Consider the following 27,948-nt stretch of genomic DNA (forward strand, 5'->3'; position numbering starts at 1 on the left):
ACATGTTTTCACCTGATATCTTCTCTGGCAAGACATGGAAAGAATTCTCTTGTTCCTTTTCCACAAAAGATCAGCCCGAGGAGTCCTCTTTTAGAACATATGATGGTGTGATTTGAAAAAACCTGAGTGTGGTTCCTAAATTGGAATCTGCTGTGACTGCAATAAGCTGTTTCTCATTGGCAATCAAATAAAATACAGGGAATGTACTGTTCACAACAGCTGTTCACTTTGACTTTAACCTATATAAGTTATGTTTGGAGCATGATGTCATCTGTTCTGACATACAGTGTGAAATCATTTGTAAATCTGACTGTAAAATTACATTGTTTTGGTTTTGGTTAAGCTTGTGTGTAAAATAAGTTCAAGCAATTTAAAGAGATACTTTACACACACGTACAGTGGCCGAGAGAGCTTAACATACTGCAATGTAAGAAAACACATGCAATTACAAAAAAACACCAGCAAATTAAGAAAAAATCTTCATCTGTTAGACAGTACATGTGCTGTACATTGTTGTAATCTAGGCAATGTTGTGGAGTAGAACGTGATGAAAGGGTTTGTTTAATGATTACATTTGTTTAATGATCTGAAACCTTAAAGAGTGAAAAAAAAAACATGCAAAAAAGAAAAAAATAAGAAAATTAATAACATTTTTTTAATAACATTTGATTTATTATTATTATTATTATTATTATTATTATTATTATTATTATTATTATTATTATTATTAAGATAGTAGTATTCAACTTAAAGTGCAATTTAATGGCTTAATTAGGTTAAGTTTGGTTTTAGTAGCTCTGGAGCCCCAAAAGTGCATAGGTCCTTACAAGTGAAATTTTTTCTCCACCTAGTAGAGGTGGTCAGGGACACCAGAGTGGTGTTAGAGAAGGAGAAGGTAGAAGGAGTAGAGAGTAGGAGTAGGAGTAGAGTAGGAGTAGAGGTGATGAAGGAGGGAGAAGAAAAAGGAGGTCAAAAACCAATTCTGGGTAAAACCGGCATACTACGCTCCTTTTAAACAAAACTCTGACAGTGAAAAACCTATGAGTGTAATATGTTCACGTATGATCTTTGATGTTGCATGACGTTTTGTGTTCCATCACAGCATATCAGTTTATGCTTTCGTTTGTGCACTCTAGTGATTTACACTGGTATGTTTTATGTGTACTGCAGAGAATCTTTAAGATTGAAAGACAGCATGGTCTCCATGAAACTATATTTGTGAATAAGGAGGACCAAAAGGAGGACAAGGGGGAGCAAGAAAATTGGCCGTCTGTCTATTGTAAATGGCCTATTGTAATTGTCTATGGCCAGCGTGGTGGGAATGTCACCATGTGACCACCCATCAGCCAACGAGTGCTACTCCACTGGCATGCCATTCTGGGACCCTATCCTTAGTTTCCTTGATGGTCTAATAGAGCATATGTTCTAGCTGGACTACAGAGAACCAGAACAGTTTCACTAGTGTTGTTTGGGACAACGTCAGATTCTATTGCGCTGATCTGGTTCGTGACTGGTTTATCAACATCTCAAGATTTTCTGCCTACATACTCTCTTTCCAAACCCAATAGAGGAGAGTTTTTATTTTTTGCATAACGGTTGAAAGTGTATGTCTAAGAACCTTGTGTCCGTGCTCACCTCCTCTAGGCCATGAAAGACAAATCAGTAGATGCATGACAAGGATGGATCAGCCATGCAAGAGGATTTTACCCCCCGCTGCCTGGCTAGAGCCAATATAACCTGTGATGTGGATGAGATTCTCTGGCCTGACCCAGCCCTTAGACAGGATGCTGAGGTGGAATCATTTGTGTGTGTTGTATTGTATAGTAGATTAATAAATAGGTATTTTAAATTAAATAAATTGTGTATTTGTTCATCATCAAGAATCAAAAGCAACATAACTTGCTAGTTTTGGAAGTATTGTTCTTTATCTATTGCACCACTGTGGAAGACTATGTTGTAGTGTGTGTGTGTGTGTTTGTGTTTGTGTTTAAGGCATTGTGTGTTGTGTCTGAGGGGAACGTTTGGCTTTTCAGAAAGAGTGAATGGTTTTGAGGGTGGAGTTTCATTTTGACCAAAAATTGGCATGTTTGGGAAAGTTTGTGAGACGTTATGGATTTGTGTTTACTGTTTTGAGAATATGAGGATGAAATGTTTTTATGGTTTTTAAATGCCATTTATTCCCGCTAAACTGAAATAAAAAAGACTTTCTCAAGAGGAAAAATCATTTACTAGTAAATACTGTGAAAAAATGTCCTTGCTCTGTTAAATATCACTTGGGAAGTATTTGAAATAGAATAAAATTGCCCAGGAGGGCCAATAATTTTGCCCTCAAATATGTTGTAAAAGCTTCTTTAAAAACATCATGTTGTCACCAACCTGAAATAAAACCATGGGATATTCTAAGAAGGATCAATCAGTTGTTATCCTTCATTACCCTGGAAACAAAGAATGCATTCGGAGGCCACATTTGAAGGAGATTTCAAATTGGACAGCCTTTGTTGCATTATAATGATGCAATCGGTCTTCAAATGCATCCCTCTTCTGAAACGGGATGCATCAAATGATTATGTGTCCACCAGAGCTTAGCTGTTGGCTAATACATCAGTCTTTGTATACATCATTTTCAGCCACTTTCACATCTTGATCATTCTAATGCATAGTTCTGAACCTTTTGCCTGCTTCTGTCTGAAATCTATGAAAAGCCCTGTGACAAAATATATAATCCTTGATTAATCACACACAATGACTCTAAAACATCCATTATCAATTGTATAATTGTATTTGCAGTACTGGTTTGATTGCAATGTACCAGTTTTTCATGTAATTTTATTTTGATTACAGAAAAAATATATAAATTTTCACACAGAAGCACAAACTAATAAATAATATTTAGTACTGATATATATCAATTTTGCTATCACGATCACCTGCAATCTAATCACTGGAGATCGCTGGAGAACTACACGTCTGTCACTGAACTGGACAACACAATACCATCGTGCACCTCATACACATCAGGGGCCGGTTGCACCAGCAGTGTGTAAATTAAAAAAGAGCCAAGTTGTGACTTAAAGGGGTGCTGTTCACTTTCACTGTTCACGACTCCCCAACCCTCTTCAATTTTATCCGCGACAACCCGACCCATTATTCTCTTTCGTTCGCTAAACATCTCCACCATTAAACACCCCAACATTGTGCACCACTGAACTTTTCCTCCCATCCTTTGAAAGAGTTTAATTTTGTTTCAAGGACTGTTTCGTGTTAATTGTATCCATAAATTATTATGAGTATTTCTTCATGACTGAGTTTTGCTTCCTCTTCTTTTCTCATTCATGTAAAGATGTAAAAAATTTAAAATTTTATGTTTTGATAACTTGTATTTTGAGTGCATTCATGGCTCATGATACAGGTGTGCGTTGTTTGTTATAGTGACTAACTGTAATTTAATGTGCTATAAAATGTGATTAGTTATATGTGAAAGTTATATATAGATGCATTAGAATTTTAAAGCAGTTTAACGGTTTAAATGCTTTTTATTGGATATTATGTCATTCAATGTGACTACACATGACTTTACGGAGAGCTTATGACCTACTGTACTAACTAAGGTTTGCCATAAGAACATGCAAACATGCAATACAACCAAAATGAGAACAAATTTAGTTGCAAACTAGCTAGTTTAAGAATGAACTTACGAACAGTTGGTGCAACCCTACCCAAATCCTGACTCCCCCTGATTACACACACATAGTTGGTAACTGATCATGGATTGATTACCTGGGGCCTCATGTATCAACACTGCGTACGCACAAAAACTTTGCATACGCCAAGTTTCATGCTCACGTTTGGATTTACTAACGATGAAATGAACGTGGGAATGTGCGCAGGTCCACGCCAACTTTATGCCTGGCGTACGCACATTTTTTGTGTGTGCCTGTTTTATTTCCATTGGCGACTCCTAGAGGCAGTTGTGTTAAATTGCACTCTACAAAGTGTATTTGAGCCATGCAATGGCAGCTGTATGAGACGGGTTCATCTGCATGTCTAGCAGGTATATAAGGTTTCCATACCATGCAGTTGACCAGCCAAACATTAAAGCGCAATTTACAGCAATCGCCGGTTTTCCCAATGTAATCGGAGCGATCTACTGCGCACACATTGCTATAAAGGCACTATCTGAAGATGAATTTGCATACGTGAATCAGAAACATTTCTATTCAGTAAATGTGCAAATAAAATATGATGCACATACTTATTAACGATTCCAACTTGTCTTACTCATGATGAAGAGTATAGGCAAAATCTGATATGTAGCGGGGGGAAAAAAGAAGGATAAGTTCATCAGACGCTGTATTCGAACCGAGTTTATGCTTAAACGCGTCAAAACATGATGGCATGTGTTTTACGAGCTACGCCACTCACGCTGTTAAAGACATTACAAAATTTTACAGCTTTACATCACCCTATTTCTTTTTTAATACACTCAGTGCAATGTTTTAGTATGATTTCAACGCAAGTCTTCGTACATGAGGCCACTGGACGTTATATTCACCTCACACACACATTTTGCGGAGTCTTGTTATTGTAACACCACGAAACATCTCTTGGCCTGTCTAGCCGTGTTTTTGAACCTTTACCATGTTTTATTGTTTTCGTTGCCTCCGCTTGACAGTGTCCTGCCTGACTACTGTTTAAGAAACTGCACATATATCCTCAACTCTGTTGTAAGTGTCTGGATGTTCCAATTGCAAAGCTATTTGTGGATGTTTATTCAAACATTAATTTTCTTTTTATGTTAGCTAGCTTGCTATCATTCTTTTGCAAGATACCTCTGTAGTGATAAGTGGTAAAGACAGGAACTTATGGAAATTAATTTCCAAAATAAACAAATGCTGCAGCGTTTACACTAAACTCTGACCCTTTTCTTAAGCTCATCAGAAATTGGCAATTGAGACAGCCTAATCAACATTCTACATTGTCTCAAACACAGAGAGACTCAAGAATCAGAAAACTTACATTTCACAAAAGAGACACAAATGGAATATTTCACTTCATATACCAGTAGATGCAAATGATCATGTATATATTTAATATGCACTGCTTGAAATACTCCACTGAAACTTTTCTTCTGAATGCTTGGTTAAAGATCAACAGTAGTGATGTTTAGACTCCCTATATTGCAAATAATGCCTTGGGTCAATTGGATGTGATTTGGAAAGTGAATTATGCATAGAAAAATATTTAAGACTTAAAAAGATCTCCATTTCTGCCTGTTCCAGAATCTACAGATTTCTACATTCAAGGTTAAAGACGTCGGCGTATCCCCGACATCAGAACCTCCAACTCCAGAAATCTTTATTTCTGTGTGTTCCAGAATCTACAGATTTCTAGTTCAATGATAAAGACGTCGATGTGTCCCTGACATCAGAACCTCCACCTCTAGAAATCTCCAGTTCAGCGTGTTTCAGAATCTACATATTTTTTCTTCTCAAAGCTTAAGAAAGCCAAGTCTGCTCGTTCCATGCTTCAAGATCTGCAAGAACATCGAACTTTTTTCAACCACTGAATCAACAGCATAAATTTAAATATTCCACTTTCCAACCCTCTAAATGAGACCTTGGCATAGTGTGTTTCACTATAAAATTCTAATTAATTAGATGTTTATAACTGAGATTCATTAATAACAAAAAGTTCTTTGTTATTGTAGAATAAGGTTTACCCTAATCACCTTCATCACTCGCCTATGCACTTCATTTATTGTACATTTAGTAATTGTAGTTACCCTTGATTACTATATTGTTAATGACTACACATTTATTACAATTGTGTCTCCTTGTGTTGATAATACGGTATAAGGCTCCAGAAAATAAACTCCACATTTGTATATTTTAATTAACATTTTATTTTTACGTTTTATTGTTAATTATTTTGACAGTGGAAAGCTGTCTGGTGCCCTGGCTATAAGGAGTTATTTATCAGTTAATTCTACATTATTTGGTACCCTCGTGCGAGGTTATTAATATCAATATTAATATCAATACCAAAATATTGATTTTAATATTTGATAAATCCAATTATCACTACACCCCAATTGTTTATATTATTTTTTTCAATTTACCTTTATCTCAGTATATTTTCTCTTCTTCAGTTTTCTTCTTTTCTTTTTATCCATGTTAGAAAGATGTCTATTGTCGATGTTTATTGAGTTTTCTGATGTAGTGCCACTGTTTCTTTATTTTTTTATATCATTCAGTATAGCTGTGCATGCAACCTGCAGCAGACTGTTCTTACATATTATAATTGTTTTCTTTTAATAATGCATTTGTATAATCACTGTTATCCATTCACATATTGCAATTTAATAATAATAATAATAAAAATTAAAGAGCAGTGGTGACCTGGAAATGATCAAGTGGGGCTTTGAGCTTTAAATAAGCAAAACCACAGAAGCCTATTAAGTGTGAACATCAAGCAGTGTTGAATTACACCATCTTTCAGAAACTCAGAAAGGATTTATACAAAAACAAAATTATAAAAAATGTCCAAGATTTATTGAATATCACAAATTGATGTGCTGTAAAAATAATTAAAGTGGAAGTCTCTCTCTAGACACACTTTGAAAATGTATCACTTGGAGCATGTTAAAAAGTAAAAAGTTTGTAAAAAGTTTGCTGTTTTGGTTCTGCCACCATTTTAGCTCATTGTACTCATAGTTTCCCTTGAATCTTTTCTTTCTTTACAAGTGTCTTTATAAACACAGCCCTGCATTTGATGCTTTCTTATCCTTTGAATCCAAGGTGATGAGAAAAGTGATAGGCAGGATAAATCGCCCACTTTCTTCTATTATTGAATGCATGGATGTCTTGCTTTTATATTAATAAAGTTTTTATTAAGGAGGAGGAGGGAACAAAAAATGTATAAAGTCTGGATTCTGTAAGTTAGTTTGAAAAGTTGGCTGTCATACATTTTATCATTATACTTTAAGTGCCATTCAGAGTCACAATAGTTCATACAGTGGATCAAAAAAGCTTTTCAAAATAGTCCTAAGACAAGAACTGGTGTTCAATCATTTTAGTCAGAGATGTAAAGTAACAAAGTAGTACTACTTAAGTGCCAAAAGGCTGTATCTGATCTCTACTCGAGCATTGTTTTTTTTGTTTTTTTTCCTACTTCCACTTTTTCTTCAGTAGATATTTATGATGAGTTAAATAATTTTACTCCGATATATTTTTTATGTGCTGCATTGTTACTCATTACTAGGGGTGTCAAAATTATCAATATCGGTTCAGTAATAGATCACAACCGGTTATTACGTACTGTCATCATTTATCTCCAATGCGCGATGTCGCAGTAAAATACTATGGCGAAGGAGGCAAGGCAGAGTAATGAACACTTTTACTGTTTGAAAGGTAGATAATTGTGCACAATTCAACTTCTTGTGAGTTTGCTGGACAGTCTTTTACTAGGGAGAAATGATGTAAAACTCCATCTCTGCTTCTCTCTCTCTCTCTCTCTCACTTTGGACATTTGACCTGCTGGCATGTTTGGGAGGTAAGTTTTACTCTCCTCTTGGCTGTTAAAGTGATACCTGTGTAACATATTGTAACCTGCATTCTGGAGATAAACATTCCATTTAACATTCCAGAAAACAATCTGGGTGAATCGCCAGGACAATAAAATCACTTGGTGACGAAAAGTCTGGCTTGGTAATCCCTGGTGACATGTTAACAAGTCTGGGAGACTTCACAGAACCACTCTCTGCCTACTTCAAAAGAACATGACAGATAAGATAAGAAAGAAAATGAACTCATCAAATCCAGAACCAGCACAAAACCAATGTGTTATGTTTTGTAAACTTTGTATCTCATTTCTGACTTTTCTTACCTGTGTAACATCTCTTATAACCTGTATGCATGTTCCATTTAGGCCTTTGTAAAGCATAAATATTGTAAGGATATGAAAAATTATGTTGATTTACATTTAACCCCCCCATGTTTGGTACCGATGGGTTTCTGCTGACATTTTACAACACATGATGCATAGATCGAGACCATAACTCGCATTGCTTTATTCTTTAAAGCCCTGTATTAAATGCCTGTCCGCATGCTTTAGGCGGACGCTCAAATTTGCATACGAGCAGCCCAGAGACAAAGGAAGGTTCGCGCGCAAACTTTCCCCTGAAATCATTGGTCAGAATGCTGTACGGGTCGTCACGTGACCCGCAGGTATAACTCATTCTGCCCTCCCAAACATCTGGGCAGAAAGAGAACGTCCTAAGAAGAACATCATTGTCGGTGGCCTTCGGGCCACGCGGCTTTCCTACGCCGCATGGACTTTCCCGCCACGTTTCTTTATTTTCCGGCAAAGTAAATTCAGTTTAAAGTTTGCGATCGTGTTCGTCCGAACTGCATTACAAACTCCACGCATCAAAGGACATCAAGAGTAGTTTTCATCACGACGGAAGAGAGACGCATAAAAGAGACCTCCAGACATGAAAAACCAGGTGATTTTAGTTATGCGATTAAGCTGTGCCCCTTTTATCAAAAAGGTGTTTTTTATAACCTTGGTGGTCCGTAATGGTGCGTGTGGAACTGAAAGTTTTGTCACTTTTTTACCTGAAATCTCCATTTTCTCGCTTTACTATTTCTCTTTGCTGTTACACGTTCTTTAGACCCGATATCGCCACGTGGTTTACCTTTGTTTTGTGTTTAATGTATGTTTGTGCGTTTGTTTGTTCGTTACGTCTGACTAGTCAATAAATTACATTTATAATCAAATGAATTGTATTGTTTGCCTCACGAGAAAATGTCACTGAAATACAGATTCCCCTGCCTTGCTATTATAAGTTGTTTAAAACTTTTGAATGATTAATCTACTTCACAAGAAGTAGCAATTAAATTCCCTTTTTCTAAATGAATAGATTACCGTGTCCGCTCGGAAGAGCGGCGGCTCTGCTTGTGTTCATTTGGTCAAATTAACAATAAATTGATCTGGAATATTAATTATTAATAATAATTCGTTATTGTTGATAATTAATATTCATAATCTGGGAATCCGCTCGGTCGCGCGAGCATGATCATTTACAATCATATGTTTGTTTGACCAAACTGACTGAAGCTTAAGCCGGAATATTAATAATTAAGAATAAACCGTTATTGTTGAATATTAATATTCATAAAATGAGCTAATTTCATGTTAGATATATTGGTGGAGAGAATGCGGGCAGTTTTCCAAACATTTTCTGTGGAACGAACTTTCCAATTCAATGTGATTTATGAAGCGCGCTATAGAAGAAAAAAAAAAGGACCGCGAGAAGCATTTCCTTTTCTTCAAAGCTGGGAGGACGGAAAGCCTGCTCCAGCTATTCTGTTCACTAAACACAGCAGAGAGCTGCCCGTGTAGAGTATAACAATTTAAACTGCAGTTCATATATATTTTGAATCGATTTTGCTGAGACGCACGTTCCGCAAATCATTTGAATATATTAGTGTGCCTGTCGGAGGAAAATACACCTCCCTCAGCGCTTGTGGGACAGTTTGGAAACCCCAAACCTGTCCGTTTAAAAGGTCTTTATAGCTAGAAAACCTCTAGACTATTTCTCCCGTGGTTTCAAACTGTTAGATAAGCTGCCTAACGTTTAACCTCTTTGCTTCGCCGCCGTGCGAAATTAATTTCAGAACTGCTGGACGGTTCTAAATTAATGTATTTGGGAGCTGCAAGCTTGCCTGTTAACCGCTTTCTGACGAAAGGAATTCTCAGAACCATAAGCGTGTTTTAAATGGTACCGAAATCTGATATGGATGTGAATTCCCATATTTCAGTTATGTTCGTCCAGACCAAATCTGTGTACAAGCGTGCACCGCCTCGAGAGACGTCTCGCATTTTATGTTTGTTTGTCTAATTGTAATGGTCGAATATTATTATCAGTGTTACGGCAACATGATATATAATGACCGTTTATGCGAATCTTGGTGGTTCGCGCTTTGCCTTTGTGAAGTCAGCCGCATACCAAGTTATGAATGAGAGCTTCTCCCATTCATCAATCCGCTCTTCGAGCGCTCATTGACTCCTCGTCCACGTAACTCGTGCGCGCGCACGCATGCGTGAATGACGCAGTCACCACCCCAAAGCATAAGATCCGCCTTCAGGAGGCAGAGTGTGTGACGCGGCTTACATCACAGGGCAAAACAACTCGCTAGCTTCTAACGACTAGCCTTAAGTAAACTAACCCTTTGCGTCTTAATATTACCAAACTGTTAGCACAAGGCTAACCGGAAGCGAAGCGTAACAACTTGCTAGCGGCTAACGCCAGCTAATGCTTAAGCAAACCAACCCTTCACATTTTGTAACATTAACAAACTTTAGCACAAGGCTAACCGAATGTGAAGTGCAACTTGGAAACATCTCCCCCTGTCTCCTTCTGCTCTTCTCACATCAGTTCCGCCCACCATTGTGTCTCAAGTGGTCTGAAATGGTCAAACAGTTTGGAGTTAATTTGTTTTAATTTCGATTAAGCATTTTATTTTCCCTGTTATCATTTTATCCAAACAATAGTTTAGTTACCTAAGTATAGATTATTGGTCTGTTTTTATTTCTTTTGGTATTATGAATTATTTTGTTACTTTCAATTTTTTTATTAATTTTCTGCCTTCTGTCTTTTTCGTTTTAATACCGTTGTACAGTTTATTTTGTTATTACTTGATTTTTAATCAAGTTCCCAATAATCTATTCTAAACTTAGGTCATGTTTTATTTTAATTTTGTTGGTTTTGCTATTTGGGGAATAGCCTTCAATCTCTCTATTATTATCATTAATAGGCATAATTTTCTTCCCTTTTGATTTTTTTTTTCTCCATCTTTTCCTCATGCCTTATTTATTCCCTCACCTCTTAGGTTATAGGGAAAGTATAACTATATTAGGGCAAGTATTAGTCTGAAGCTAAATTCAGAGCTATCAATCTATAGATCCCACATCTGATCAAAACATGTTGGGCTAACCCATTAATGTTTGTAGATGCCCCTGAATACTAAGGCACTCTTTCTACTTTTTCTAAGCCGTCCTGTACTGCTTTTACCTATAGGGGATTATTATGATTATTCTTTTAGATTCTTTTATGCCGATTTAATTTTCCTTTAGCCTCCCTCCATCACAGGGTGATAACCTTCTCTATCCATCAGATACTACAGCATACTAAGATTTCTACTCCAACTGGCTCGCCCAGAATAGTAGATCCATAGTACTGCCCGTATCCGGACCCGAGTCCTCTGTGCTTGTGTGGTTAAGCGTACAGGTTATTCAGGTTGCAGATCAAAAGATTGGGTTCATCTGTCTGACATAACTGACCCTGCTGAAGGATGCGTTAGATACCTTGGCGTTTTGTCTCTCCGGCTTGTGTGGATCACAGTGGCATCAGCAATCGTACTCCAAGAAGCACCGTCCGTGTCAACTGGCATACGGTCAATCCTGGTTAATAACCCTGTCATGATTCCACACACGTGCCCGCCTGAGTGAGATTGGCCACCTCATTCTACAGGCCTAGTGCGGCACCGGAATCATCAGGCAAAACCCAATTTTGAATCATGCCAGGCGGTCGGTGACTTTCTTGAGTGCTACGTATTGTGCTAAAAGCCTACGCTGTGTGAGTTCACAACCGAGTTACATTATAGGCAAGTGATCTGATAGCGACTGCAGTAGGAGTTGGGGAAAGTCTAGTCAGATAGCACGCTCTGGCGATCTTCATCTGATTGCCTTTCACTCACCACCAAGTGTAAATAGCATGTAAAACCTAGTCTAAACCTAGCCCACTACAGGACTATAAAACGAACATTTTAGACATGCCCATAGGTTTTGCTATTCTCTCTCTCTCTCTATCTCTCCCTCGTTTCTCATCCTTGTCTGTCTTTCAGTTTTATTTTTATTCATATTTACTGATATCCATATTAGTTTTTTCTTTCATTTTTCTTTCCCTGTACACTCGTTCATCCGAGCGAGGTGCCTTTTTGTCTAACTTATCGTTAGTATTATTCATTTTTGTTTTTTGGGTTACTGTTATTTTTATTTACTTAATTATTTTTAGTTACTTTGACCTGCTCAGAGACCACGCCATTGAGAACCACCAGGGGGATTTAAATAATTGATTGATAATTTGCACAGCCTGGCGCATGACTAAAAGCCTTGAGGCCAGTACGTAGATATCAACTGTTATCTAGCCACCCAAATTCGACATCCGAATTGTCCGGCCCCCAGAGGATCCTTAGAAGGACCAACGTCTAGCCGGCACATACCCCCTAGCTGACAACCCTGTCAGACTAATAATATAGCACAATGCTAGCATCTACTCGATTTGGCCATGTGGGTCTCTCTCTCTCTCCCTTGTGATCTCTTTCTCACCCAACAGACCAGCATGTCAAGTGCGTCCAGCCGCTGCTCACTGGGACCAACTGGAGGCCTGGTTAAGTGCTTAACCCACAACCTCCAGCCCAACGACGCCATGAAGCTGCAGCGGCCAAGCAGAGAACAGCTGGACGTCTGCATTAATCCGCTGAGGGCGAACGACCTAGCCCGGAGCCATGACAGCCAAGCCCAGACTCAACTCTCCAGGGCCCTGACACACCTCACCCTTGCACCGGCCAGACCCATAGGAAAGGGTCTCAACCAGCTGGAGCATCGAGCCCAGGACGCCTGCAAGACGACGAGGGAAAAGGACGCCGAACTTCTGGAGCAAATGGACGGACTACAGCGCGCCCCGATGGAGCTACAAGCGGACAACGGACACAAGGAGCGACAAGAGGAGAAAGCCAAAGATGAACTGAGTGTAAAGCTACAAAGCTGAAACACTATTGTAAAGAGCAGAACTAAAGACAGTGAAGCTCGGGCCAAAGCCTCTAAAGTCAAAGGCTGAGGGCCCGAGCAAAATTCCAACACGGAACCCAACCAAAAGACTTTATGCATGAACTTGACAGAGTTCACCCAGAACGGTCACATTCCTACAACCCATGTGACTACCTGAAAGGGGAAGTGCCACAGTCAGCCCCACAAGCCAAGACTGGATAGACCAGCAGAGGGGGGTGAATCCAACTCATACCGCCCCGCCAGCCAGCATTCCAGCAACGCCCATCAGCAACACAGGGCCAGGACTCCCTCCAAAGGGGTCCCCCACGACAGACACCATCTGTCAGCCAAAGACTTTGAACCAGCTGGCCAGGGAAATGCCAACTTTCACCCCAAACCCTGCTGGAGGCGACGACACGCACCCCTAATTCTAAGACATTGACTTTTACACTTTTACACAGAGGCCAAGTGCCACTCTTTGTGACAAACTGTATCTGCTAAGAATTACTTCGAGCCGTGAGGCAAGAAGTTTCCTGAATCAACAGCGCCGTGCCATCAAAGCAGATTACGAGCCGATGCAAGAGCTCTTACTAGAGTGTTTTACCTGACCCCGTGTCAGAGTAAGGACTGATTGTCGCCATGGGTCTCAGAACAGCCAAGAGACCTCACAAGCATACTGCAGTCGACTACACCAACCCTACTTCGAGACAGGAAATGAGCCACGGACGGAGGAGGAGTTCACCTTCCAGATCCTCTCTCTCTCAAAAGCCTGCTTTCTGTGGTGAGTCCGCACACGGGCAATGCCCTGCCCCCACGCCCTGACCACCCAACAGCGGCAGAGTTTAGCTCATAAAATCTGTTCAAAACAAAGACTGCTTTGAAAGACTATCAAACACCTACGAGCTACCCTGTCTCAGAATCTCATCCGGAGCTGACTTTAAAAGGCACGTTACTGTTTCCCAGCCGCAAGACTTCCAAACAGTGAGTTAAAGCCTTTCTCCGCCAGCAGAGGACAGCACCTCCAGGAAGGCGCATGTCCCAACACCAGACAGGATGCTCAGAGACACACTGGGACAAACCACTCACCACAAGCAGCCCAAAAGGAGCCTAACAGCAACCAAGGAATGAACAACCTGCAGTAGCTAGGAGCTCAAGCAACCAGCATCCAGCTAGTTACACGCCAGAGAAAGCCAAAGGTGAAAACCTGACACCAAACAACGGCACAGTGGCGTCATGAGCAGCAGAACTGCTAAAAAGCTTGAAGGGGCCCTACAGGAAGTCAAGCCAGACTCCTTATGACTAGAGGGGGGTCCAAAACCATTTACCCCCCCTGAACACCTGCTTTCTGCTCCATCTCCGCAGAGTACTGCGAGTCCAACACAAGCTAAAGACTGTGTATCTAACTGCAGCATCACGCTTCCCCCAAGAAGCAGCCAGTGCCACCATGCTTGCAACCTCAGGTACCAGGAAACACTGGTCTGGTTGTCTGTTTACCTCCCGAGCCACAGCCCACCAACCAGCCACACCTGCGTACAAAAAACTGCTCAGGCCCCTGCACTTCAACTCTTGGGGAACCTGAACAAAATGGCGTGGCAACAACGCGCTACCCGGCTGTAACCGTGGAGATGAAAGAAAGATGAAAAAACGCGCGTCACCACGGGAGCAGACCTCACATTAATGTCATCTTTCCTGTTTGAGTAACTCAAAGCAAGAGCTCAGAGACTAAAACGACCACTTAAATGCCAACCAGGCAGGCTGATGGTGCAAATCATACAGCCAAACTGAGGTTCAACTCACATACATTGCTCCCATTCAAGTAACGACTGTCCCCATGACTGCAGTGCACCCTGTGTACCCGTCGCCAATGGGCACATACCTGCTGCTGAATGGTAAAAATCCGCTGCGTACGTGTGAACCTCTTTCGAACTTTGAACCCCTTTAAAATCTGGGCCCAAGTGCGAGAACTCTCTCACAGCCGTCAGGTCAACCCCAACAGACTGTCAGGTCACCGAGGTCGCGGGAAACTGCTGGAACCCGCGAGAACCCAAACTCAACAACATAGAGGGGGTCAAGGTCGCTACTCTGCAGCCTTCAAACCAGCTAGCAACCCCAACGCTTGCTGCCCCAGGCCTCAAAGGGCTTAATGTTAAATAACCGGACTGGGAATGACATTGTACTTGCACTGTGAGCAGACAACCCAGCAGCCATCAGCCTCGCACGGTGCGACACTCCGCCTGAACACACCCCCAGACCTGTGTTCAACTCACAAGCATACACACTACTGTCCAAATGCTGAACTCTCACACATGACAACTGCCAACAACATTTGCACATTGAACTTGAATCGGAATGGCGGATGGTTGACCCATCCCGTCCTAACTCTCACGGCCCTGCCGCACGACGTTACATCAGAGCTAATAGCCTGATACATCTTCAGGCATATATATAGACACCTTTAACGACTGGTGATAGGCACCCACACTTCTCACAGCCAACAACAATGGCTGTCACCCTCAAAAGCCCCACTCAGGCCAGACCATGCCAGAGGTCTGCTCCGTCATCAGCAAACAAGACTCTGTGGTGCCAGCCTATACAAACAGGTGCTCTATATGGTTCTCCATACGAAAGGCCGAACTCTAAACCATACATTGGGTTTTCTTCCAACCAACAACAGAAGGGGCATAAAACTGGGCCTCAACCTGGAAGCCATACCCTAAATTGAACTGTCCTCATGAACAGTATATGTCTTGTGTAATAGCTGCATGGCAACTGACATAAAAATCCCCAAAGACTACCTACTAGGACGATTGGTCAGCTACGAGTTCCATGACTTTGAACTCTTGGGCCAATTAGTGGCCTCACCCTACATGCAACGACACCAGAGGGGAGCTTAGAAAACACAGACTATACTGTTTCATTCCAGCTCGCCACACTCACGTCTGTCTTACCAGTAAACAAAGAACCGGTAGGCAGAAGTGAGCTCACAGAGGACTAACTCCTTGCCGTGTGCCCAGCCACTCGTCACCCCATCACTAACATGGATGAAGACAGGGCACTTTCCTCATCAGAACAGACATGCTGAGGCCACGCAGGACGAGGCCAACCGACAAACGTCAGCACATCCTGTATAACTACCACGGTGCCCTCACTAAAGAGTCTTTAGACTGCAAGTCCCACTGACCTTCACATGGAAATATCCAACTCCATGCTGGAAAAAGGACATCGGGCTACGCAACAAAACCTGCTCGGCACCCATCTGGCCCGTCCTCAAGCCCAGGGTCGAAGGGTGCCTGACCATAGAAAGCTAAATCAGCAAATGCCATTGTCACGAGGGCCAACGACACCACTGGAACAGGAAGTGCCCAGAATTCAAGGACCAACCATCTCCTCAACGCTTGATGTGGTCCCCGCCTTCTGGACGATACCTGTACATCCAAATGACCAGCATAAGCTAGCTTTCACCTTGAACAACAGACACTAAACGATCATGAGTTGCCCCGTCGGCTAGGCCAACTCACCAGCCGAAAGCAACACCCTCCTGAACAAAGCATATGCCGATGCTTATGTTAGAGGCAACCTCATCTACGTTGATGACATCCTTAATGAAAGTACCACCGTGTCTGGCCACTCAAAGGAGATAGACCATGGCCTACAACAGTTGACTGTGGCTAGCGCAAAGACTACCGCCTAGCAAGGTCTCTGAACTGAGCGGCTCCCTAAGGGGGTGCAACTACTCCAGACACGTCATTAAGAACTGTTCAAAGACTTCTCGACCCGTGACCACCCTGTCAAAAAGGGCTGTCCTTCTGTTTGACGGAAGATCAACAGCTGGCCACGATTGAAGTGAGACAACGTCTGGGCATATGCAAGTAAGACACTCCTTGCGCCAGAAGGCAAATACTAAGACTGTGCAAAAACATCGCTCTGCACGGTGGGTGCCATTTCAACAGCTATTCTCCAATTTCTTTGGAGCACAGAAGCCATCATAGACACCTGCCACCAACCTGTCATGTTACTGAACAGTCAGCACATCCGGGATGGCATAAAGACTAACGCCAGTACGGCCATGCGGCCGATGGCCCCCTAGGGCCACTGTATTGACACTTGTTACACCTTAAGCCACAAATCCACGCTGGGTAACAGCATAGCTGTTTACCAAGACTGTACAACTGACAGACAATTGGCAACGCTGTAGAGGAGGAACCCCAGCCACCTCTGCCAACCTGTCATTCTAGTACTCCCAAGTACTGGGATGAGAATGCGTGCCAAGGTATGCCCACAACCTGTGTCGATGGATGCTCCCACAACCACTGCAGTATGCAGAAATGGCAGCCACCATTGTAACCCTTCAAAGCACAGCAGCCCATGACATCAGAGTGCACTTAGCTGCAGACTCCAACTTGCTAGACTCTGTTTCACGTTCCACCTCCCAGGGGGGAAACAAAAGGCTTCAGAACTGCCCACCACAAGCCCGTGAAATGTCAACACTTTTTCTTCTTCCCAAGTAGGCGACCACAACACTGACAACCACATCATGGTCGTCTACAGAAGAAGATAAGAACAGTTCAAACTTTCAGGCACTGACAAGGACCTGAATGACTGGACCGATGCCCTTACCAAAAAGGTGCATCACATGGTGGACCATGGTCACCACCCAACCAAAACCCCGAGATCTGGCAGCTGTAACCGGCAGCCAACAACCCTGCCTAGCCTAGCTGCCACATCCAATCTTACCAGCCCGACAAATGTCGCAAACGACATTGCGACCACGTAGGCATCTGACTCCTCACGTCAGACCAGTTTTATTTTTTACTTTTACTTTGTCTCTTGTTTTGTTAGTTTTCCACCACTCACCCCACCTACCACCCGATCTTTCTGTCTGACCTCAGCGTCAACACAGATGTCACTCAACACCTCCTACATCTTAAAAAAACAGGTGCGTGTGAATCCTTTTTGGGTTGTCCCTGAAGACCCCACGACACCACAGTTCGTGCTGCCTCAGAGCCAGAGGGGGGTAATGCTAATGTACTGACCCTGCACACAGCAAAACATGCCCAGGGCGCTGATTCACCGAACACCACAGCAACAGAGAAACCATCCTCTCATGATCAGACACCCAGATGGATCGGGCGGGACACTTCCATGGGCTCACAAGGAGCAACAATTTTTTTTTTTTTTGTTGTGTTTTCCTCTCCTTCGCTTTCTCTTCCCCTTGAACTCATATGCCAGTACACCAAATGGGTAGAGTGTCTCTCAGCACCGACGACACAGCCCAGACCATGGCATATCTTCTGATGATGTAAACAACTTGGACAGAGGCACCCACCCTGCACTACCAACATCACACAGGAAGGGCAAAGACTCCTGGTTGTATACGCTCAGCTGCATAGCAGCCAACCCTCAAACCTACGTATCACAACCAGAGTAACAAACACTGGGCCACAAGCCAGGAAAGGGGGTAGAGACCCTGCAACCGGTGTCACAGTGGAATGCCCAGCCAAGCACAGTCATCACAGACACCACCTACTCTCTCCCCTGTTCCCTCTCTCTCTCTTCCTTTCCAACACAGGATACAGCCACGATCCTGTACCTCAGTCTCACCAGAAGACCACTGCAACCTCACAACTATACTCCTCTATCACTCATCTCTGGAAAACTGCGGAACAACTACCACTCCGTGCCTCCCGACAACAGGGAAGCACACATTAACAAGGGCCTCGCCATTCAATAAGATGCAAGCACCAGTGAACAAGTGCACCGCCATACTCCCACGAGCCTTTCAGCGGAAAGCTGGGAAAGGAAAGGAACGCCAAGGAGCTGCACCCACGTTGATCGAAATGAAACTCCGTCCAGCTGACTCAGGAACGGACATCGAGGGGCCCTCACTTCCTGCCCAACCAACAAGTTAAAGTTAGATCCCAACCAACCGGGTTTTCTCCGAACCACGTTGTCTGGGAAGAGGGGGACTGTAACATATTGTAACCTGCATTCTGGAGATAAACATTCCATTTAACATTCCAGAAAACAATCTGGGTGAATCGCCAGGACAATAAAATCACTTGGTGACGAAAAGTCTGGCTTGGTAATCCCTGGTGACATGTTAACAAGTCTGGGAGACTTCACAGAACCACTCCCTGCCTACTTCAAAAGAACATGACAGATAAGATAAGAAAGAAAATGAACTCATCAAATCCAGAACCAGCACAAAACCAATGTGTTATGTTTTGTAAACTTTGTATCTCATTTCTGACTTTTCTTACCTGTGTAACATCTCTTATAACCTGTATGCATGTTCCATTTAGGCCTTTGTAAAGCATAAATATTGTAAGGATATGAAAAATTATGTTGATTTACATTTAACCCCCCCATGTTTGGTACCGATGGGTTTCTGCTGACATTTTACAACACATGATGCATAGATCGAGACCATAACTCGCATTGCTTTATTCTTTAAAGCCCTGTATTAAATGCCTGTCCGCATGCTTTAGGCGGACGCTCAAATTTGCATACGAGCAGCCCAGAGACAAAGGAAGGTTCGCGCGCAAACTTTCCCCTGAAATCATTGGTCAGAATGCTGTACGGGTCGTCACGTGACCCGCAGGTATAACTCATTCTGCCCTCCCAAACATCTGGGCAGAAAGAGAACGTCCTAAGAAGAACATCATTGTCGGTGGCCTTCGGGCCACGCGGCTTTCCTACGCCGCATGGACTTTCCCGCCACGTTTCTTTATTTTCCGGCAAAGTAAATTCAGTTTAAAGTTTGCGATCGTGTTCGTCCGAACTGCATTACAAACTCCACGCATCAAAGGACATCAAGAGTAGTTTTCATCACGACGGAAGAGAGACGCATAAAAGAGACCTCCAGACATGAAAAACCAGGTGATTTTAGTTATGCGATTAAGCTGTGCCCCTTTTATCAAAAAGGTGTTTTTTATAACCTTGGTGGTCCGTAATGGTGCGTGTGGAACTGAAAGTTTTGTCACTTTTTTACCTGAAATCTCCATTTTCTCGCTTTACTATTTCTCTTTGCTGTTACACGTTCTTTAGACCCGATATCGCCACGTGGTTTACCTTTGTTTTGTGTTTAATGTATGTTTGTGCGTTTGTTTGTTCGTTACGTCTGACTAGTCAATAAATTACATTTATAATCAAATGAATTGTATTGTTTGCCTCACGAGAAAATGTCACTGAAATACAGATTCCCCTGCCTTGCTATTATAAGTTGTTTAAAACTTTTGAATGATTAATCTACTTCACAAGAAGTAGCAATTAAATTCCCTTTTTCTAAATGAATAGATTACCGTGTCCGCTCGGAAGAGCGGCGGCTCTGCTTGTGTTCATTTGGTCAAATTAACAATAAATTGATCCGGAATATTAATTATTAATAATAATTCGTTATTGTTGATAATTAATATTCATAATCTGGGAATCCGCTCGGTTGCGCGAGCATGATCATTTACAATCATATGTTTGTTTGACCAAACTGACTGAAGCTTAAGCCGGAATATTAATAATTAAGAATAAACCGTTATTGTTGATTATTAATATTCATAAAATGAGCTAATTTCATGTTACACCTGACAAGAGCGTGCCCGTGGTGCTATTTTTCTCCACTGTCTATTACGGATAACTTGTAATAACCATGTATTAAGCGCATATAAACTGTAACCGCGGATGTTCTTCCTGCCATCGATGAACAGTGCTTTCATTTCTAAAGCCAATCGCAGCCCTTTCTGTTTAGTAGGTAAGGACAATAACCAATCATAGGGGCGCAAGACCTTGTCTGTCAGCACTCAAAAAGCAAGCCGTAAAATTCTGTGCATGTTTAGGAGTTTTGTTTGTTACATTAAGAAAGAGTGTATTCTTTACTGCAGTCACGCCATCTGTGGTTCCGAGAGAGACGGTCACAGAGTTGGCATAAAACTTTTTGATTGAATTTTTTTCCAAATATGACTGTATAAAAAGTCAGTATTTTACCTGATTTTGGTATGTTTTTATTTATTTGTGATTTAAGTAGGGAAAATAAACATTTGTACAATAATATATATATATATATATATATCTATACATATATATATATATATATATATATATATATATATATATATATATATATATATATACATACATACAGGGTTTTACATTAACACCCGCCAACCGGGTTGCAGGTTGATTTTCGCTTTGGCTGGTTAGACAGTCACCTCCACTAGCCACTTTGGCTGGTTTAAGATCATTTTAAATGATAGTTTTCTTAAAAGCAGGGTTCAAAAATAAGGATGACTTAATATTCGTGCAAATGTCATCTTAGAATCGAGAAGCAGCACATCAGACAAAAATAGCTTTATAAAAAAATAGCGCACAAGCAAAAGAAAGCTGGTGAATACTGAATGAGAGGATGATCACTCGCAGGCTCAGGTAATTTGATGCGCGCTCAAGTATCCTAGCCCGAAGAAACCTTGCCTGGAAAGGCAACTGCTACGATCAGTTCTGGACAAAAGATAGACTGGACAAAAAGTGATACTCGTGCAGCCACAATCTTGCTGCTTCTAAAAGCTCTGGATGTTTTTAAATTAGTCTTTGTAAGCAGCAGCAATTGCCGGTTTTGTTTGAACTTCTGTGAACAGAACAGATTATGGGCCTAGCGTTACCCGTCTGCACCTGATCATCCTACCATGATTACACACGGTATATTTTCACCTGCTTTTGTTTTTGCTTAAGGTTATTTTTGTTAATATGGGTAAATTATCATTTTTACAACAACATTGCTTTAATAGGAGATTAATGCCGTACTCACACTAGGTACAGTTGCCTCGAACCGGGCCAAAGTAGTGCACGCTTGTCCCCCCTCCCGTCTCCCCCGACGGCCCGCGCTCACACCATATCGGGCCTCGGCACGCTTACGTCATCGCTGCTGCTCTGTTTAGTGAGAAGCGCTCTCTATGGCAAGCCTTTTTAGCATTTAAATCTTTGTTCTGACTCCATAAATATATTTAGAGATATCTCTAATTATATTTTGACAAGTCATAATTATAATTCCACTACTCAGAATGACAATTAGAGATATCTGCAATTACAATTGTACTAGTACGAAATTAGATTGGAGATATCTGCAAATATATTATGACTAGTCATATTCCTCCATTGACTTTCATTGAAAAATATTTGCAGATATCTCCAAATGAATTTTGACTAGTAACAATTGTAATTAGAGATATCTCTGACTGAGTTTTTACTATTCATAATACATTTGGAGATATCTTTAATTCGTCATATTTAGAGATATTTACAAATAAATTTGAAGATATCTCTAATTAATTTACTAATAGTCGAATTACAGTTGTAGATATCTTGAATTGGAATTTTTGACTAGTCAAAATTCATTTGGAGATATCTCTAATTACAATTGTGACTAGTCAAAACTCATTTAGAGATATCTGCAAATATTTTTCAATGGAGGAATATGACTGGTCAGTCATAATATATTTGCTGATATCTCCAATCTGACTAGTCGAATTATAATTATGACTAGTAAAAATATAATTAGAGATATCTCTAAATATATTTATGGATAGTCTGAACAAGGTTTAAATGCTAAAACGGCTTGCCATACGCTCTCACCCAGTAGCACACACTCTTAAAAGTGATGTGTTAAAAATTTACACAAAATATGTGTTAAACAGGTCGTAACACATTTTGTGTTACTACGAACACATTGTGTGTTAATATTGTGCTTAACTGTTTACACAATGACTGTGTTAAACACATTTAAACAGTATGTTGGAATACAATGTATTTTTGCCTGTAGTCAAATGGCACTGTGTTATGAGTTTATGTAGTTTATTTATCATGATGGTTATATAAAATAAGCATTTGTGAGTATGTGGCTAAAAATTCTATATTTCGGGGTTTATACTGTGAATTTCTGCACGCGCATGCGCAGTGACGTTCTTTTTCCACTGACGCTCTCCCAGAGCTCTATCGGATAACGCACCTCTCTGCCTCAGGTGAGTGAAATTCATTAAAATTCGTCTACGATAGTAAATATTTCTTCCACTCTGCGTGAGAATGTTTTGTGTTAGTTGTCCAATAAGTTATTTTTGTTACTTTTATTATGTTTTCATGTTTCGTACTCCTGATACACGGGACTTGGCAACTCTGTCATGTAACATTAACTTTAGCCGCGCAAGCTAACGCATCTGGCGCGTCTTTTGTAAAGCTGCGTTGGCACTTGGCAGAATTGTTAATAATAAGTTACATATAAGGCGAAAGACTTACCCTAAATATGTACTGCATTTTGGTGTAAGAGTTGCCGTCACTTTAAAAAGCCTCTGCGTCTCTGACACTCGAGGTAACGCTACCGGATATAATTTATGCATTTAACGTTACGTTATTATCATAAGGTTATTTAATATATAACCTTATATGAAGCTCTGCGGCAGGAATTTAAACATAAATCCCTTGTCGTAACGTTAGTTGGGTGCTTTGTACAGACACCAAATGGCGCCGAGGTGTGAGCAAATTCATAAACAATAGCTAAAATATGAAGATCTTTAATGTACTCAATTTTGCGCGCCATTTTGTGGTACCCTACTAGTCGCATACTATTTAAAAGTGTACTTTTTATTGTCATACACAGTTACAGGTGTTTGTTTTCTCATTGTGCTGTATGAATTTCTCTCTTAAGAGATGGAAGTCGAGGAACAAATTACAGTCACTCTTAACACTTCTACACCGCGTTCTTGCAACTGTCTTCATAGACAGAAAGGAAATATGGAGAAAACTATTCACAGATGGCAATGTTGGAGATCTGATAGCCTTAGTCAAACTGGTCTCAACTATCTTTTGATTGAATATTGAAATTTGACAGATTTTCAAGTTCATTGACACTGATGTAAATGCAGGAGTAAAGGAGCTTGGCAAATTTCAAATATATTATATTGCAAGCTAACGTACACCCCGGACTCATTAGAAAGAAGTGTACACTCATTACAGGTAAAACATTAATATATTTCTCCCTTTATATTACTATAGATAAACGTAAACATTTAAATAAATAAAATGTTTTGGCATTTCTTAGTGTCCTTTAACAGATTCAACTCAGACTGGCAACACAACTAGTTTGCTGACGCTGCTTGAAGAAAAGCCTCTTCAATCCTGAGAGAACATGAAGACTGTCAAAAAGTTGCTGTCAGTGTCCTTGTAGAGAAACATGGATTGTGAGTATGTGGTTTGTTTATTCCATGTAAGATGTATTTATTTGCAAATTAAATAAATTACATTTATTTAAATAAGTTATATATTAAAATAAATTCTACATTTAAAAAAAAATTCAAATAAATACATTTAACAATTTATCCCAATCAATTCTGAAGTACCACTGTTTAGTCAATTTTTTTATGTTTTTCAATGTTTGTGTAAAAGCAATTTATGCAACTGTATTTGTTTTTTACTTTTTTAGCTATCCTTCTGGTATAGAAAAGCTGGTACTAGCAAAAGAGATTCTGTCATTGTTCCCCTCAGGTGCCCTTTGGTGAAAATGAGGGACATGTAAGAATGTTTTTACATTATAAACTGAATTTATTAGGAATGTGTATATAAGTTGCTCATTTATTTGACTTTCATTAGTTCTGTTTTTACATTACTAATGTCAGGAGGATTTTTTTTTTTGCTAGGCCATCACACAGTCAGACGGAAGCTTCAACAGAGGCAGTGGGTGTTTAAAACATCATCATTGTACACCGCAACCTTCTTCACCAAGTCCAGATGAAACCGTGAAACCGTACCAAGTGAGTGGTTGTCTCTGATAAAGGAGATGCGACCATCACCAGACAATTTATCATCAATAAAGACTGCAATCAATCAAACCTTCAGTTACAGAAGAAGATGGATAACAACAAAATCCCTTCAAAATCTCTTGCTGAAATCTTCAAGGACTATCCCAGATTTCTTGACATGCCAGCTTTGGTAATAGACATGCTCAACTAAGACAGAACTTTACACAGACATTTATTTCATAATTGTAATATTAATATTTCTTTGTTTCTGATTTCTTTCTTTCTTTAAAGATGGACATTGAATTTTCCAAGCTCACAGATGGGAACGAAGACTTGTTTATCCAGAAAAGGGAAGGGACGATAATTCCAGAACTCAAAGAAATAGCATCTTGGAGAAGAATATTGACATCAGACTCTTATTGAAGATGGCTGACAATCAGCATGATGGTATGAGTTTCAGCCAAAATATCTGTTGCATGTGCACACTTTTCTAAAAATAGTTTAAAAGATAAAACTGTGAATATTAATATTCTATTAAAGATATTAATTTCTAATATATTTTGTTTAAATTCTTATTTTGCATGTGACCTGAATCTTCACTTCAAGATGAACTGTTAAACTGTTAAAGATCCTTATTCATCTTCTTCCACCCACTGCCTCTGGGAGAAGTGTTGCTGGGAGTAAATGCTGTGTGACTTCTGCTGTGTCCTACCTGTTGGAGCAAGTGCCGGTATAGTTTTTATTGGTTTAGCTTATGATAAATAAAATGTTTCTAATGCAGCAACATTTTCTTATGCTTTTTATTGTTTCATTCCTGAAGGCTGGTACCACCGTTACATCTTTGCTCACTGAATCCATGAAAGGGACCCTGAAGTCAGCTCAGCCGCAGTTGGTTTCTATTGGTTGTCTAGGACATGGATCCTTGTACGTGTATGTGTACTTGTAGCTGTGGCAAAGAATGACTCTTTTGCTCTTCCACTCGATCCTGAAAGCCTGACCTGTGCTGTAGACAGACTTTTCAAATTCTTCTGGCTGTGCAATCTTCAGTATCCATGCCAACTGTCTTCTGTTTTTTCTTTTTTTGAGTATATATATATATATATATATATATATATATATATATATATATATATATATATATATATATATATATATATATATATATATATGACCTGTCCTTGTCCCAGTCATCTTGCACACGATCAAAGGTCATGGAATTAATTGCTAAGGTGCAGTCTTGTACCTAATTAAAAATAAGCATGTACACCTATCCAAAGTGTCTTTAAAATGATTTTGTAATTTGGCATTTAAGGGAAATGCATGCACTCTCTGATAGTCACAACCTAACTTTAATTTGTAGTCAAAATCGTTGCATATCATAATTTAAATTCCTTTTTAAAACATCTAAACAGATCATTTTAAAATTAATTCATGCCCTTCTGAAGAGTCAGGACACACAGGGAACGAGAGTTTTAAGAGTCAAGTATTTTGATGAACATATTTTTTTCTTCAGTGTCATCAGAACAAATCGTTTTCTCTTTGCTTTGCTGTCTGGGGACTTAATAGATTACAGACCTCTAGACATTTTGTCATTTTGTGATCAGCAGTATGTATCTCCTAAATACAAAATATTGTTTTAAACATGTTAGTGATTGAAACTTTGGTAACACTTTATAATAACTACACACTATAAATCATTTATTAAGCATTAGCAAATGGTGAATTCATTAATTTGTAAAGCGTTAACTCTACATTATAAGACATTAGCGGTTTACAAATGCTGTATTCTTGACTTATAAGTAAATGTTTAATGTGCTTAATAATTGTACCATCACACTTCGCTTCTGATTATTTTTTCACTACTAAATAAAGGACTGCATTATTTACAAACCATTTGTATTTGAAAGTATGAATTATAAAAGTACAATTGTTAGGCACATTATAAATGTGCTTATACGTCAAGAAAACAGCCTTTGTAGTTGTATATAGAAACCACCTACTAATGTCTTATAATGTAGATTTAATGCTTAACAAATAGTGAATTAACTACTGTACTTGCTAATGCTTAATAAATAATTTATATTGTAGCGTTACTATAAAGGGTTACCTAAATGTTTGAAGTGTTTTGACTAGATTTGACAATGATTTATTTTGTTAAGACAAGCACCTTACATGTGGGTGAATGTATAAACAGTGTGCTATGGTTATTTATTTCTTTCACTAGAGAATAATTTTGAAAATGGATATGTTTCATACATATTTGACATTTTATTGGCATGCGTAACAGATACGAGTTCAATTTAATGAATACTTTTATAAAGTGAGTTTTTATATTATGTACAATGAATTGCTGTAAAACATTTGAATGCATTTGGGAAAATTAAACAGTATGTGAACAGTGTTTAATGTTTCCTGTGAGATTTTGTATATTCATTTTACATTTATAATATTTTTTACATTTAAAATTACAAAAAATGAATAGTAACACACAGTTGTGTTAAACACATACAAAAATAACACATCTGTGTGTCAACTTATGCTGCACATTAATGTGTTACATTTTATGACACATTTTGTGTGTTAAACTTAACTCAACATGTGTTGTCCCTGAGTACACTCAGGAAATGTGTTGAAAATAACACATGTTGTGTTGTTTTCAACACATTCCTTTTTAGAGTGCAGTGGAGATTTCTCTAGTTATATCCTTTCAGTCGTTTGTTATGCAGTGACATGCAGTCAAATATTTCGCCAAACAGTCCTTAGGGATGCGGTGACACGCAGTCAGATATTTCACCGGACAGATCCGCCACTTTTGGCGCTCATAAACAATCCTAAAGCCCTCGTGCTGCAGGAATGAGGAGGTTTGCTGAAGGCGCGCAGCTGTCATGCTGTGAGGAGTTTTAATAAACTACGGCAGTTTTCGATCACTGAACAGTAAGAATGATTAATAATTCCATATGAAACAACCCCTTAAAAGTCACGTCTCGCTTTCAGTTTCAGGCTTTGGCGCGTTTTGCACTCACACACAAGCGTACCGAGCCAAAGCCCAAGTGAACCGCGCTCAGGCACACCTCTTCCAACCGGGCCAGGGCCGGCCAAGTGAACCGTGGTTGAGCCCGATTCAGCGCACTCACTTCTCAAACGATCCGGGAAACGGGCCTGGGCACGGTACGGATGGCATAGTGTGAGTAGGCCCTAACTCACCATGTATGTGTAGTTAACTGGTGATCTGAGAGACCTTTAGCCTGGACAGAGGCTACTATCAATAGTTTTAGATACATGGCAATAATTCCTGTTTTAAATGTAATTGTTTTTTAAGAAAGGTTTTGTTAAATAAATAGAG

The 27,948-nt window shown here is 40.0% G+C and overlaps 1 long non-coding RNA gene across 2 annotated transcripts; it reads left to right on the plus strand.

The window, feature by feature from the left end:
- The first annotated feature begins 22,789 nt into the window (after positions 1 to 22,789).
- LOC147839743 (uncharacterized) lies at positions 22,790 to 27,006 on the plus strand. 2 transcript variants are annotated; one of them, XR_015515499.1, is made up of 8 exons: positions 22,790 to 23,823; positions 23,909 to 24,047; positions 24,290 to 24,378; positions 24,504 to 24,617; positions 24,703 to 24,795; positions 24,897 to 25,052; positions 25,212 to 25,335; positions 25,426 to 27,006. It is a non-coding gene; the product is annotated as an uncharacterized LOC147839743 (long non-coding RNA). The 2 variants fall into 2 exon arrangements; XR_015515500.1 differs by lacking the exon at positions 22,790 to 23,823 and having other exon boundaries at positions 23,833 to 24,051.
- Positions 27,007 to 27,948: the final 942 nt, after the last annotated feature.

This window comes from Danio rerio, chromosome 18, assembly GCF_052040795.2.
Source record: "Danio rerio strain M-AB ecotype USA chromosome 18, GRCz13ab, whole genome shotgun sequence".
Classification (NCBI taxonomy): domain Eukaryota; kingdom Metazoa; phylum Chordata; class Actinopteri; order Cypriniformes; family Danionidae; genus Danio; species Danio rerio.